The sequence below is a fragment of the Lepisma saccharinum genome, chromosome 1, assembly GCF_977018435.1.
Source record: "Lepisma saccharinum chromosome 1, izLepSacc3.1, whole genome shotgun sequence".
NCBI lineage: Eukaryota > Metazoa > Arthropoda > Insecta > Zygentoma > Lepismatidae > Lepisma > Lepisma saccharinum.
The window spans coordinates 182,785,221-182,800,975 of record NC_139229.1 but is presented as its reverse complement, the minus strand read 5'-3'; the positions used below and the strand labels follow the sequence as shown (position 1 = coordinate 182,800,975).

The following is a 15,755-nucleotide window of genomic DNA, read 5'->3' as shown; positions in this document are numbered from 1 at the left end:
TATATGGTGGAATTTTAGTACCCTTATTTTAAGCTGGGTGGTTACTTCTCTTAAAAAGGTAAAATTGATATGAAAGAAACACTGATCCGTAATTAAGCAGAGACAAGTTTCTACCTTACAGTTCACAGGGTTCTTTTTCCTTACCTGAAATTCTTGCCAATGATGTTACTAATGTGCATAATCCGCAAAATTTCTAAGAGTACAGGTGGTACAGACTTACATTTCGTGCAATAGCAAGTGTTTCGTATCAACGCTACGTAAACTTAAGCGACATAATTTAAGAAATATTACCTTTTAAAGAAATCCTATTATAGCGATTCCCTATTCATCACTGAAAGGCAGACATGAACTGTAAGAAGTTAAATTGTAAAATAGACTACAAGGCTTTGCAAAATTACGAAAACAGCAGTCTGGTATGTATGAGGAAGAAAATTATTGCACGTGACATATTTCGAAAGCACGCCAAGGCCAAAGCTCCGATTCCAAACCTTTCCCAACAATAGCATAACAGTCCTCCCAACGCAACTTCCTTAAATCATCGTCTTCCAATGTCACTTCCTCAATACAATACCATACATGCTCCGTTCTAATTCCAAGTTCAGCTGGTAGCGCACAAGAGCCGACTTCTAAATGTGAATCTGAAATTCATTCCAAGCATGTCGCCGCGTTTCTGCTTCATCTACCCGAAGTTAATATTATAGAATCGCACGACATGTACACAAACACATTTCGTATTGGGGGCCCAAATAAGAAAATCATACGTGAGAATAGGGTCTCTAGAGCAAATGATAATAGGTACAAAACCAAATACAGACAGAATCAAGAAATTCATAACTATTGAAAAATAAAATTTACAACATCCTATAGATACAGGGCGAATTGAATATCTTGCGACATCTTCAACTTCGTCCTTATTCATACACAATACCCCCTTTGTATGGACGTCGGAAGTGGGGTGGGGATGGGGAGACAGTGCAGATAAGATCGAAAACGAGGTAGAGATAAGAGACTGAAGTATCATCTCAGGAACACCCCACCCCTACTCTGCCCCCTCGGTTTTTAGGGTGTCGGGAAAAATGCGCCCGGGAAAATTGCGCTCTCGCAATGAAAGTGGGAAAAATGCGCCCTCCCAAGAGTAACCACAATGAAAAGTGGGAAATATGCGCCCAGCACACACGACCTTCACCAATATGATAATATGTTGATTATAACAACCTTTACCCAGCTTCCCCTCACACTTAACACAGGCTTGGGACTGTTAGGAAAGAGAAAAGAGCTACAAAAAACGAGGATTCTCTGCTCGCCTCCTTCATCTACCTATGCCAGAGATGGGTTGGTAATGACTACTGATTCATTGGAAAGCTTACCAGGTGTGCGATTGAAGCAAACAAATGAACAGAGTTAGATTGGATTGGATTGATGTTTTAAGTCCACTTTATGCACAGTAAGGCTAATTGGGACTGGACCTACAGTTTAAAGTAGGATCCGAACCACTTGTGCCTCCACCGGCACAGAGTTAGATAACCGGGAATTCCAACCCTTCAATGTGCAACGTGCCACCACTCGTAACTCCAGGGTATGGAGATCCGAATTGGCAACACACCGCTCCTTGCTCCGGCTGGTCAGTTGGGAGCACCAGTTCTCACCCAGGGATCGGGATTAAGACGATCCACCCTTCCTCCAGGAAGGAAACCACCGAATTGAGACACGTGATAGTAAATACAATTCAAAATACTTTATAATTAAAATGTCCAAAATCTTTAATCACAAATCGCGCCCGTACATACTGATTCGCACAAGTTAAAAGTTATAATTTGTTGGATCATGCACGCTCGCAGGCAATGATAAGCAATTTATTTAACACGAGAGTCCGCGCACCGCCTTCACAGTTAATAGCAAGACCTCAACTGCTACCTCAAGCGCGAGGAGCAGCATAACAGATTGTTCTAACTTACAATACAAACTCATAACATAAAATAACACAAGAAAAGCTGATAATTTATATAACACATCAATGTTAATTAGCGATAGTAAGCTAAAGTTCAGGTTGGCAACAATTAAAAATACCAACGTGGAAGTTTTTACATCGCCAAGAACCCGAAGCGTGGTTCCCCCACTCCTAACATAAACAGCCAATAGGAAAACGATATTTTATTGAAAACGAGGGAGAAATATTTTGCTATAGTTAATATTACAATGTTAAACTATATAGAATTAACTAAACTGATTGTTATCAAATAAATCATATTTGCCCTTGCACATAAAAAAGTGATTAAATAGAGATTTAGTTTATAACAAAGACAAATTACTTAAATCTTGTACAATCTTGAACAAAAATCGATATTAAGAAGAAATGTATTTAACTTGTGTTTAAATAACAAAATTTGCGTGAAAGATAGAAATAATCCTAGCCATTTTGGATTTGAAAAACAATAAAAACGTTGCATATATTATTTGGGATAATTATTAGTCTATAAATTCTGAATAAATATTGCAAAAATACGCGAATAATATAAGATAAAACGTAAATATATACATGAATTATGAAAACAATTAAGTATAAATAATTTAATCGAAGTTCTTAACTTGAAAGTATACGAATAAGATAAATGCCAATATACAACTGAAATCTGCCTAACATGGCGGTCGTTAGAAATGGATTAGTTGGTGAAGGTCATGTGTGCTGGGCGCATTTTTCCCACTTTCTAATGTAGTTACTCTTGGCAGGGCGCATTTTTCCCACTTTTATTGCGAGAGCGCATTTTTCCCGGGCGCATTTTTCCCTGATTCGTTTTTAGTGCTGTGAACATTAGAGTGTATATTTTATTGTCATAATGTGTGTGTGAGGACGGGGGATTGTAAAAATCAGTTCGTGGATTTAAAAACCTACTCCCAAACTCCAAAAATAAGTTTCGATATCCCTGCTCCTTTGCAGGCTCCTTCAGTGTTTCATCACGTTCTGAATAAGCTAGTACTATCAGAAAATAATGATGAAGGTATTACAAAGAAAACGAACACGATAAAGGTGAAGTGGCAGAAACAATGAATTGAGACATACCCATGCTTTTCTTAACCTTCGCTTTCACAAAGTTCTAGTTTGCCTCTTATCTTGGAGGCCTCTTCTCGATGCATATTTGCAGGAGTTTTATCAACTTCCAGAGTGTGAGGACATTTAACGAGAGGAAACATCAAGGTAAATGTAGCGTCAAAATGGTGCTTGTAGATAATGCGAGGGAGAGAGAGGGGGAAGATCACGTGGTGGTTCATAAGTGTGGAGGCACCTGAATAAAAGATGAATGGCATACTACTCTGCAAAAGTAACATTGTAGGTTTGTAATAGGGGTGGGACAAAATGTTATAGGGCATATGACGATGACGGCCGCCATCTTGAAACCCGTCCTCTTGAATTCCACTTCAGAATTTTAAATGGGAAGGGGGTGATATGATATATCAAATCAGGCTAGAATTTCACCAAAAATGCAATGGTGAAGGTTTTTTCGACTATCTTTAACCAGTAAAAAATTATGACTAAATTCTTGAACAAATTTGCTCCTTTTCGAGGTGTTAGAAAAATTCCTTAAAATTTGTTTAGCGCGTCGGTAACGCATCGAGATCAAAATGACGTCTAGGGAGAGAAGTTCGCATGCCATCGCGAACAATTACATTGTGGCACTTCCATTGAATGAAAAGTCCTTCACAGTGACAAGGCTAATGTTTATGTTCATAAGGAAGATGGCTAATCGCGTCGATGAAGACGAGTGATGATATGATGAAATTGAAGGGATATTCGCAAAGAACAACACCCATGTCCAGGCCGGGATTCGAACCCGGGACCCCTGGCGTCATAGCGCGCTTGGTTTGCTAATGCTTCCGACTCGTTCAATGTTCAACAAAGGTGTTGTTTTATGCCTGGTCGAGTGGATAGAAGGCTGCAATTAACGGACCTAATTACTGAATAATATGAAATCCTTGCGTAAATGGTAAAGAAGTTTTTGGAAATCTGCTTTTGCTCAATTCACCCTGAAAAATATGGCACAGTCAGCTGGTTACGCAACCTTAAAGGACGACACACTTCACCCATCAAGGAAAACGTTAGATCGGAAAAAGATAATTTACATTCGTGACTGTGTAAGTGCGCTGATGCATAGCCACGCACTAACATGTCGATACGGTTTCCGTTGAATGTTCGCTTATTTCCTTTTTTTCGCCTTCACGCTTGCCAAATACCTCAAATTTCTTAACAAGTGGCAGGTGCATGAATTGCCTGGAATACACTAAAGTGCTAGTGCGCATGGTATTTGTAAGAAAGGGGAATTCCCCTCTCCGCACCATGCATCCCTCATTCTGGATGCATTTTTTAACCTTCAGAAAAAAATATTCCAATGCTTTGAAAGAAGTTATTACGTAGAATCCCAGGTGTTTTTCGGCCTCTCTAAGTCCGTTCTTGCAATCTAGCAGGTCAAAAAATAAGCAGGAATAATGCAAAATTACAATAATAAACAATAAAATTATAAAATTAAAATAAAAACTATGCAAATTATAATGCAATGGTTCCAACGCAAGCCCTCCCTTAGATGGTGCGAGTTTAGTATGTCATCAATCGTCTGTGAACCAACAACGAGTTCGCCCAACTTTCTGGAGCCCGGAAGTAGCGAAATGATAAGATCGATTTGCCACCAGGAATATTCCAATCTATATCAGGCTGGCACATCTATGAAGGAATTTGTGCGTAAAAATAACTTATTTCAAGAATTATTTACACAAAATTTCTCACGCTTTCACGGATATTCGCAACCTTCAATCCTATGGTAAAGGTTGCAAACATTCGTTTAAAGTATCACTCGCAATAAAGTTCACTTCATGTATATTTAACAACTTGCGTCATTTGCACCTTAAATCCGAAATGCAACGGTATATGTAGTACATGCAGCATTCATTTCTGTTCATCTGGTTTGCTTTCCGAGTTGTCAGACTTAGTTAGAACTGATATTTCACGTCGTTATTTAACATGACCTACCTGTCCCTGTTGGAGCATGTTCTCAAACATTAATAATTATTAATACAACAAGTGTTTTCACTGCTAACTGTACTTGAAGTGTTATGCAACTTCATGAATAGCATTGTGATAAAAGAAAGGAGACACTTGTAGAATACACTTATAAAACCAACCACTTCAGTTTTCGATGAAACAATTTTGTATCGAAGGCTTTGGCATGATCACAATTTGATAAATTAAAAAAGCCTTACAAGGCAACAGAGATAATATTTCCAAGGGGTTCAAGATAAGTTCGTCCACCAGGGATGAACAAATAATGATATTTATTATTCCCATCCCATCCTGATTTTTCGTATTTCCCTGGCTTCAAAACGGATACCCGATAAGTTGAAATCCATGTATCTGGTCACACGGACTTATTGCTCACCCCTAGAGAAATCGACGGCATCACAAAATTTGGAAAAAAAAAAAAAAAAAAAAAAAAAAAAAAAAAAAAAAAAACGAACAATGGGGGCGAGGGAAGTGCGTATCGTGCTAAGGGAATACGGTGAGATACAGTTCAAGTTTTTGGAAGTGCTAAAACGAGTTCGTTGCCCACATAGAAACGCTAACCTTCTTTCTCCAAGAGCTTGAGGACCTGAGGTGCGTACGTATCGCGTTCAAATGTTGCAACGCATCAAAGCGAGCATGACTTGTTTGTTACAGAGTATCGATTGTAATTTCCGACAGGCAAGGTTCCAGTATAGGCGGTTAACATCAAAATGATCCTCGCAAAGAGTACTAATGATGAACATGCCCATCACATGTTGAATGAGCACAGAAAAAGAGGGGACAATTTTACGCGCAGTTGGAGGTTTCATATATACTTCCATCCAGTTACTTCCCATTAGTAGCAACTTAGGGGTTTCCATGTATCTGCCAATATGACCTAAAGGCCAGCGCATTTACAAAAAGGTATATGGAAATTCCAAGTGGGCTTCACAAACTCAAACGACGGTTACTGCCAGCATCACACCTACCATTCCTAACAGAAACGTAAAATTACGAACGGCATAAGAGCAAGGGTCCTCATGGAGCGGGGAGATACAAAACTTTCTATCCCAGCGCTTGGCAGGTTACATCAAGTAATCCGATTTTGGATCGTTGCGTCACATAAGAACTGAAGCACTGTTTGGCTATTCCCACTGACCACACCCAGTTGAGATTTCCAAACATGTTTCGTAAATAAATATTACAAAATCAGATTTCACAGTTCTAAATCGATCGATTGATTGCTTGCTTGATTTTACGTCGCTTTCCTGTCACTTTTGGCTAATCGCGACGATGAGGATGAGTGATGAAATTGGTAAAGGGAGACACACAAACACCATCCATGCCAAGGCTGGCATCATAGCGCACTGGGATTACCACTTCGCCCACGGAGGTCGAGAGAGTGGAAGGGGATTCTTTAATTGTCTCTAGCAAACGACAGGATGATCAAAATTCGCAGAGGTTGACAGGTTGCTCAAATGCAATAAAAGTTACAGGAATAACTGCTTACCTGCAGTATTTCATTACAAGTGTCCACACTGTCCTCGAGGCTCACATCTGCACGATCACACAGGAGATACTGACAAATAAAGCTGACTTAGTAACTAAAAAAATGAATTCGTGTAGTGTCTGCTACTGCATCCATTGTTATCTTCAGACACGATTCGTCCTTCAAGATATCCATCTAGATGTAAGTACTTAGATGTGCCAGAAATTATTTGCCACAAGATTAGAGACGCATTCAAGAAGGAAGTTTGACGATACCATTGTTATTGAGGTCAACGTCAGATATCAAAACAATGCTTACGGTTACATGTGTAGTAAGCATAGTATAACTCGTACCGAGTAACTAACAAGATGGATGTAAAAATGTGGAGATAAACAGTGACAGGCATGGTCTACGTAAATAAGCGCCTTGCTGAAAAACAGAAGTAGGTAAACTGTTATTTCATATTGAAGTCCCTTGTCCAGGTGTATCCATACATCCTCTAATGGTTGAATCTACTCTTTCCCTTCTTGAATACCTTACGTGGGTATTCAGAAAGCAGGCATAAAGTGGACACAGTACCGGGACCAAAGAGGTGGGATAATCTCTCCCCTTTGGCCCAGAATGATTATTTAAAATACAGTAAAAAAAAGGGAAAAATGAGGACTGGCCAACTACTAAAAAAGTATACGTAAACCGTATACGTCCGTTTTGAAAACGCTGGGAACCCCACCAAGTGGACACGCAGTAAATCACTAGAGTGGAAGATTTCTCACGTTAGCAGCTTGCGATCCATTTACATCACAGCGGTATGGAACTGAATGATAACAGGTAATCTTCATTTTCCGACCAGAACTTTCACTCCGGTTGGAATGAGAATGGTCGATGACGATCTTCTGACACGATGAGTGAAATCACGTGCCACTACACCCTTCAACACGTTTCTTGAAAGTAGCAACATGAAAATGCATTACATTAACACAGAATGTCCACTATTATCTGAGATTGATTAACAGTTTTCTGTTTCAGATTATTGAAACTTGGTAACGGAACCACGTGTTCTGAAAGTCGCAGTCACACCCCGGGTGTCATGCTTCTTTCGGTTTTACTTACAGGGTCGTGTCGTAAAATGAAGGCAGGCAACACATGGTTCTTTCACTCCATTCATAATGTTACAAGTAGTGGTACTCTACAGCAGGGGCGGCCGCTCATAAGGACGATACGGACGCCGCACTGCCGTGTTTAACCACAGGTGAACAAACATTACATTAACATTTATATATTAGCTTTTACATTGTCTGAATTGCAAATATTCCATTGCTTATAGATCGTTGGTTAGTAGGTTCTGTATTCATTCTTCCGCGACAATTGCGAAGTTTTGCACGCCACCATGCGGGGGAATACGAAACTTTGAGAGAAATCTGGCGGGGCGCCGTCCTCCCACTTTACGAGACGTAGAGCATTATCAGGCGCGGCCGCGAGGGGAAAGAGGCGAGGGAACTGGGGGAATAACGTGCGCGGGATCTCTGGCTGGGAGGACGGAGGGTTTGTCGTCCGAAACCCACCCCCTAGGCGAAACTGGCCCTCTCTCCGAAGAACGGTAAACAATGAAGAGTTGCAATGAAGCAATGAAGTCAACATAAGATAGAAAATTACCAACCGTTGAAAAAAATATTCTGTATTCCATAATCTTATTCACTTATGACATAAGAGTAGAGCAATAAATAACGCAATTTCCAATGAGGAAAGAAAATATCGGGAACTGAAAATGTACAGACTCTTGCTTGATTTTTGTTATTTAACGTCACTTTCTGGTACTTTTCGGTAATCACGAATATAAGGATGAGTGATGATATAATGAAATTGATGGAGGGACACTCACAAAGAACACACATACCCATGCCGGGATTCGAACCCAGGAGCCCTGGCTTTGTAATGCGGTATCCTCGTCACGGAAGTCGGCTATCGATTCTTGTTACACGCAAAATTATCGTATAGATGCGTTGTATTTTTTCTGAGTTTAGTGAAAAGTATATTTGGATTACAACGATGTGGAGTACATCATTTAGATTTAATTACATGTTTTGATTAGCACGTTTGAAAAAAATCCTGATAATGTGACAAACTTGTCCAATTTATTTTCAAGGCGGATGTTAAATAAATTAGAAACTCGTGATCTAAATTCACCAAGAGTTGCTACAGGAACCTGTGAACTACAAATTTCTGAAAATATGGCAAAATTGTCTGGCAACCCCGAAGCAATAAAACGACCGGATGGGAAGACGATAGTATTGACACTTGTTGTTCTTTGGTTCCTTCGTTTTCCATGGAAAAGTGAAGCTTTTTCGGTAGTTGTGTGCTGTAGTTGTGAATTTGTCGCGATGAACAGTGTGGAGAAATTGTTGGTGCGAAGTTTTTCTACCAAGAAGTCTGGATGAAAAAATAAACATAAAAAACCTAGGCCGAATTTGAATCTACGTAGAACAAGTGTCAAAGAAGGGAGGTCGTGAGTTCACTCGCAAATTTCGCGTTGAAGGACAGAAGGATGAATTTCAGTTACAAGCATGTCTGAAGATTTCTGGTAAGTTTGAAGTTTTTATACTTTACAGCCTCTGATATCACCTTATCAGTGAGATATTTATTTTGATGCCCTATTTCACATATCAATTAGTCATGTTGGACAGAAAACTTTTTGTGTGTAACTTTTCTACTAGAAATTTTCACGATCAATGCACGTAAATATTTGTCATTGTGCTTATCAAGTTGTGTAAATATTAATATCCCTTCTGAATTTTCCACTCTGTTAAACGACTAAATCTGTTAGAATTCTATTTCTTCTTCCATCTTCTTCGCATTACTGTTAAATAATTATTAATTTATTATAATATGTGCAAACGTGTAAAGCATGATATTCGGTAAACACGAACGTATACATTTCTTATCACGTTGGCTGTTATACGAAATTCATCATTTAAACTCGCATTACTAGTAGAGCAAATTTGTGCCAGCCCCCGTGGCGGAGTGATGATGTAGTGGTAGCGTCGTCGCCTTGTAATCAAGGGGCCCCAGGTTCGATTCCCGGTGAAGGCACGTAGTGGTTCGGATCCCACTTTAAACTCTATGTCCAGTCCGGATTGGCCTTAATGTGCATAAAGTGGACTTAAAACACCAAATCAATTAACGTCGACCTCCGTGGCGGAGTGGTTAGCAGAGAGCGCTACAACGCCAGGGGTTCCGGGTTCGAGTCCCGGGTAAGGCATGGGTCTTTGTGTTTGTCCAGATGATAAGAAACTGAGAAAGTGTAAAAATGACAAAAAAGTGTGAATGGTGGGAGATACCTCCGTGTAGGGAATATTTCCTTATTACAAAAAAAAAAAAAAAAAAAGAGTGGTTAGCACATCGCGGTACGACGCCAGGGGTCCCGGGTTCGAATCCCGGCCTGGGCATGGATTTTTGTGAATGTCCATTCATCAATTTCATCATATCACACATCCCATCTTCGCAAATTAGCCAAATGTGGCACAAAAGGCGAAGTAAAATATAGCAAATCGATAGAGCAAATTTGTGAGCTATCGCCCCTCCATTTTGGTTCACAAAATTCTACAGAATTTTTTCTTACACTGTCAAACAAGCCCTGACATCCTCAGACTTGAAATGCAAGTAATTTGTCATGAGGAAAGATCCGACAGGCAACTAGGAAAGGACGATTGCTCCACGCAACATTAAAAGTTGTATTGTAGCACTCAAGAATTCTGAATTTATGTAATAATTACGGTGCTATCACATCATCTCTATTGACGATATCAGTGTCTTGAGGTCTACGTCCCATGCATGCCTACATACGACTGATGATCGTTGTACTCTTTTTTGCCTTACGTCAACACTACTGGACAGTCTAAGCGAAAAGTGCAATTTAGTAAATGTGCTAAACTGCACGGATTGGACCGGAGAATCACATAAAAAATCCCTACCCTGGGATCTAAATCAAATTTCCCGCCGAGTGCAAAACACTTCAGAACCTAGATAAACAAATGAAACCCAAAATATCAATACAAAAAAGTAAGTTAAAATGAACTGTACAGATGGTCAAAATTTGGAAAAATGGATCTCAAGAAATATTTCCAGATCATCCCGGGAATCTTGGTGTGGTTACATTGGAATTTTTGTCTGGATTTTTTGTAATACAAAGTAAGTTTCGAAATACTGCCAACGTCGCTACACTAGCTACGAAGCAGTGCATAAATACATGTTTCTCTTGATGATATCAGAGGATGTTTAAAGGAGAATTTTCTTATCTTTCAAATAGCGTAGATTGCGACATGAAAAATCATCTTTTTAGAAGAGTACTAAATCAAAAAACGAAAATGTATTCTATGGGATGATAACCGAATTCGGAAATTCAGATTCAGATAGAAAAATCGTACCGGGAAACCATTCCAAAAAAATTACATCCAAAATAATGATTGCTACTAAACTACGAGTATACATAATTCTAACACGAGGGGGCGTTACATCCCTGAAAAGTGACGTCGGCCGTAAGTATACATTTCACACGCATAATGTCCGTTTCAGTCAAGTGGTTAAGTTCTTTTCAGGAACATGACTTCAAACTGAAGCAGTGTTTTGGGGAGGAAATTTCTTGCTTGCCCTCTTCCAGAAAAAAAAATTCTGCGAGTGTCCATCACCTGTAGGCGAAGTGAGTGGATGCTGATCATCACCTTCACCGTGGTTGAAATAAGAGTATGTGTGGGTAACCGTCTTCAATGTACAGTGCAATGACGTAGAAACATCTTATTTTAGTTGTGTATAACTTAACGCCGGTTCTATTGTTATTTTTTCCATTTCCCATCCATCCTCCTATCATCATATCAAAAGTAATTTGTTTCTGATGGTGGAATGTTTCTTCCTTCTATATCGCATTAGATGATTAGTACACCAACACTCAGTGACATATTCTCCCTCCACCCTCCCCCCCGCCACACACACACCTAAAAAGACCATACACCTGTCCTCCAGATGGGAAATATGGATAAATCCTTGCTGATGCTAAACTACACTTTCCAGGCCCCCTACTAGGGACGTCACTTTATTTATGTAGAACGAGTTGCCTACGTAGATTGTACACATTACACTGTGCACTAGCAGGTACACAGTAGAGTTCTTTGCTTCAAAGCACAACACACATACAACATAACTGCTAACAACTATCGCCCCACTGAGAGCACGCTCTTACTTCTTCAGTAGTACATATACATAACAAGAACAAAACGAACGTCATGAAAAAAAAAACACCGTCACAAAAGAGAACTGTTAGTCGCAGCGGTACGAAAACACGACCATAACTGTACTTACGTTCGATACCCGGTGGAGGCACAAGTGGTTCGGATCCCACTTTAAACTGTAGGTCCAGTCCCGATTAGCCTTACTGTGCATAAAGTGGACTTAAAAACAGAAGCTCAAGCCATAACTGTACTTACGTGTTAGCAAAAAATGACACTTGAATTCGGGACGGAAAACGCTATATGCCTAACGTCAGCTGCACCTTCCAGCATGTTCGTTCCAGGCCGACTAGCTTCGCCTGGCAGTCTGCACGTTCTTCGGCAAATCTCGGCGAGAAGGATGACGTCCACGTGACGTCACTGCCGCGACTGAGCAGAGCACCTGGAACAGAAAAAAAAGGAAAGAGTTAAAAAAAGAGAGACAAGCAGGAGGAAAACACTTGGAAATTCAACTTGCATGAGTCACATGCCAGTACCAGGTATCCTCTACATGTGCGCCAATGGCGATAGCGATGTTATTTCGTATTCACGTGAAAATTTCCCATGGCCTTTCCAATAGCCTCTGCTGTACCCACGTGCCACGTGGCTAACTTGTGCCTAATGTCGCCACAATCATGTTAGCCTAAAATTAAGCAGTTGTCAGGGTATACTATGAGTTTTGCTCCCATCTCCCAAAAGAGAGATGGGACATCGGGACTGGACAGTTTGAAGTGGAATCTGAACCACTGTGCGAAGTGCCTGTCCCCAAAGGCGATCGAACTCGGGACCCATAGATTACAATACGATAGTATTAGTCACTACGCTATAGAGGAGCCACTTGTTAGCGTGTGCGCAGACTTTGGGAAGTGAGCTGCAAAGGCACTTTCTGTCCTCCCGCCGATAATCCCACAAATATTGTAGAAATATATGCAGTGACGTGCGGTGACGTCGACATTTGGGGTAGCAATCAATCCTGCTTTAGCACTCAGTATTTCTACAAAAGAACATCAAAGACAGGAAAAGATTGCAAAATGAGAAATGACTACTAAAAAAAGTACACGTAACTCCCAAACCCTTTCGAAAATCAAGAACGATTTGATTTGACTACTAAGCCAGAGATCCAAGGGTTCAAATCCCGGCTTGGTCATGGGTGTTCTTTGTGTGTACCTTCAATTTTATCGTATCATCTTCGCGATTAGCCAAAAGTGGCGGAAAAGCGAAGTAAAATAAACCAAATCAAACAATCAATGATTTGATTTGATTCTTGTTACTTAGCGTCGCTTTTGTCACATTTGGTTAATCGCGAAAATGATACGATAAAATTAATGAAGGGACAAACACAAAGAACACCCATGCCCAGGTCGGGGTTCGAACCAGGAACGAGCTGTCATAACCACTCCCCACGGTTGGTTGATTTGGCGTTTTAAGTCCACATTCTGCACAGAAAGGCTAATCGGGACTGGACCTACAGTTTAACGTGGGATCCGAACCAGTATGTGCCTTCACCGGGTACCGATCCGGGACCACTTGAACTCCCCCACGGAGGTCAGCCGACAACAAGGACGAGAGGAAAGCGCTAACCATTCGGATACGTGTGTATCGGTAAAGCAAACTGCATTTTTTCTCAGTGGTAATTTTTAAATTGGATTTTTGAAAACATCTCTGTATATGATAAACGTTTTTTCAAAAATTTTGCATTGCTTGATTTCCCAAATTTCTCCATCTCACGATCTCATTACTGAAGGATTCGGGCTCGAGCCCTGACCTGTGCATGAGTGTCTCTTTGTAACCACGCGTCACTCGTCTATTTTAATCAACGTTCATCGTCATGGCAGAAGTTAGGTAAAGTGATGGAAGAGGAACGGGGAAAAAAATCCTCCCAGTGCATCTGCAGGGCACTGTGATATCAGGAGTCCAGAGTTCTATGTTTATGATTGACCCTCATGACTTCCATAAGCTCATTAGCTACTTATCGCGATTAAATCTATACAGTTAGAAAAAGCGATGGGAGGTGGCAGAAATCCAATATATTAAAGGGAATAAACAGATTACAAAACACACTTTTTTGTAGTTTCTTCAATAATACTATATTTGGTATTTTGACTTCTGTAATAATTTTTTCATTCCAAATTATTTCATTATTCACTGGAGAGTACAACACAGAAAGTTCGCTCGTCACGGGTTCGAATCCCGGTCTGGATTATTCTTTGTAAGGTCCCTTCATCAATTTCATTATATCATCAGTCATCCGCATTTTCGCGATAACCAAATGTGCCAGAAAAGGGAAGTAAAATAAACCAAACCAACACCAACAATAAGAACACGCATTCTCTTGCCCAAATAAATACATATACATATAGTATATTTAAATAAAACACTACTAAAACGAGAGAGAGAGAGAGAGAGAGAGAGAGCGTGAGCAAGTAATTTGTTATTTAATCATTATACCCTATATTCCATATTTGTAAAAAAACTAACTTTTTTGTTAGCACATAATACGTTCCCATTTCATAAATAATAAAACTACATCCCATACTATACATACATATTGTAAAACGTGTAAACAGTTGTGGTGTAAATACAGAGAACATAAGTACTGCAGAATTTTTTACCCCGAGTTCTTTACAGCATTTACAATAGAATCATGGGGAATCCAATCCCCTATCTGTTCCTATAGGAGATAGACTGGAGCACTTGAAACAACGACCTTTCAACCATTGCAGCGGGGGGCGAGCGGGCCAGGGAGGTAGAGGCAGAAATCTTTCCCTTCCGGCGGCTGTTCCTGGAACTGGTGAGGCGGAGGTAAAGCCAGCTATACCCGGTATCAGCTAACTGCGGAGCAGGTCCGCGCATAGCGGTAGAGAAGGAGGAGGGAAATCGAGTAGTGAAAGCGCAGCGTTGCCAACCGTACGGTTCTGACCTTACATGTACGGAAATTTCATGGCATGTAAGGACGTACGGTCCAGACCTTGGTCCGTACGCTAAATATTCGGCTTGTCAAAATTTGCACTTCCTGCTTTTTTTTCCCTCCTACATTCAAATGTTGACTGTGAACGTATTTACAGTACAACAAATCTGATAAAGTTGAAGAACAGGAACCTTCTATCTACATCGACCATGTATGCTGCTACTCAGTTTATCAACAGTGATTGTACATGCATGACTTTAATTTGTTGTTTTAAGTTCATGTTATACACAGAAAGGGTGCCATGTACCTCCACCGGGTATCGAAACGGGGACCCCTTGATTACAAGGTGACGACGTTACCTCTACAAATCAAGAGAACTGCCATCAGATTTGATTGCTAATGCTTGGTGTCTCGATCTTTTTCCTTTTGTGTTGTTGTTTACAGAGGCAGTAGCGGCTATGTTTGGTGCCAAAACTGGGATCGCAAGGAGAGTTTACTTTGGCAGACAAGCCACCGTACAGGTAGCTTAGCTATATTTACCATTTCACTCTGAGTGCTAATTTCTTGTATTTTTTTAAAAAAATGTTCAGATACGATTGTTCGCAGACGTGCCTCATTCATTATCTAAGATCAGCATGCGCCAAATTAAAAATTCTAAGTCATACAACCACAAATTACCCGATTCGAGGACATTTAGGTGATCTCAACTTCGATTACTCCCATCTAAAATACGCCACTAGTCTGTTACTTTATTTGGATGCAGTTTGTCAACATTTCTGAATCATTTTTCCTTCGAGATTATCTAGCTCTAGCATATAAAAGCTAGCCAAGCAAGCCATTAATTTAATTATAAAAGAAATAATGAACCTTGAAAAATAGGCGCGCGCGTGTGTGTGTGTGTGTATATATATATATATATATATATATATACAGTGCGTCCATTTCGATCTTCAGCCGAGAGATCGGGAGAAGCGTGGCGGGCGGCGCTGGCGGAGATGCCGACATTTGCGGCCTGTAATGCCCGCTTATTTTTATGGACATATGCAGACATTTATATAAATATTGCAAAACGAGCAC

The 15,755-nt window shown here is 40.2% G+C and overlaps 1 protein-coding gene across 3 annotated transcripts in view; it reads right to left on the bottom strand.

Annotated features, from left to right (window-relative positions):
* ZnT63C (solute carrier family 30 member 1) overlaps positions 1–15,755 on the bottom strand; it is a 139,798-nt gene that overhangs the window by 82,066 nt on the left and 41,977 nt on the right. For all 3 annotated transcript variants that reach the window (XM_083143911.1, XM_083143923.1, XM_083143915.1), the window contains exon 2: positions 11,990–12,173. The gene's annotated coding sequence lies outside the window, so the exon portion shown is untranslated. The remainder of the gene's footprint in view (positions 1–11,989; positions 12,174–15,755) is intronic.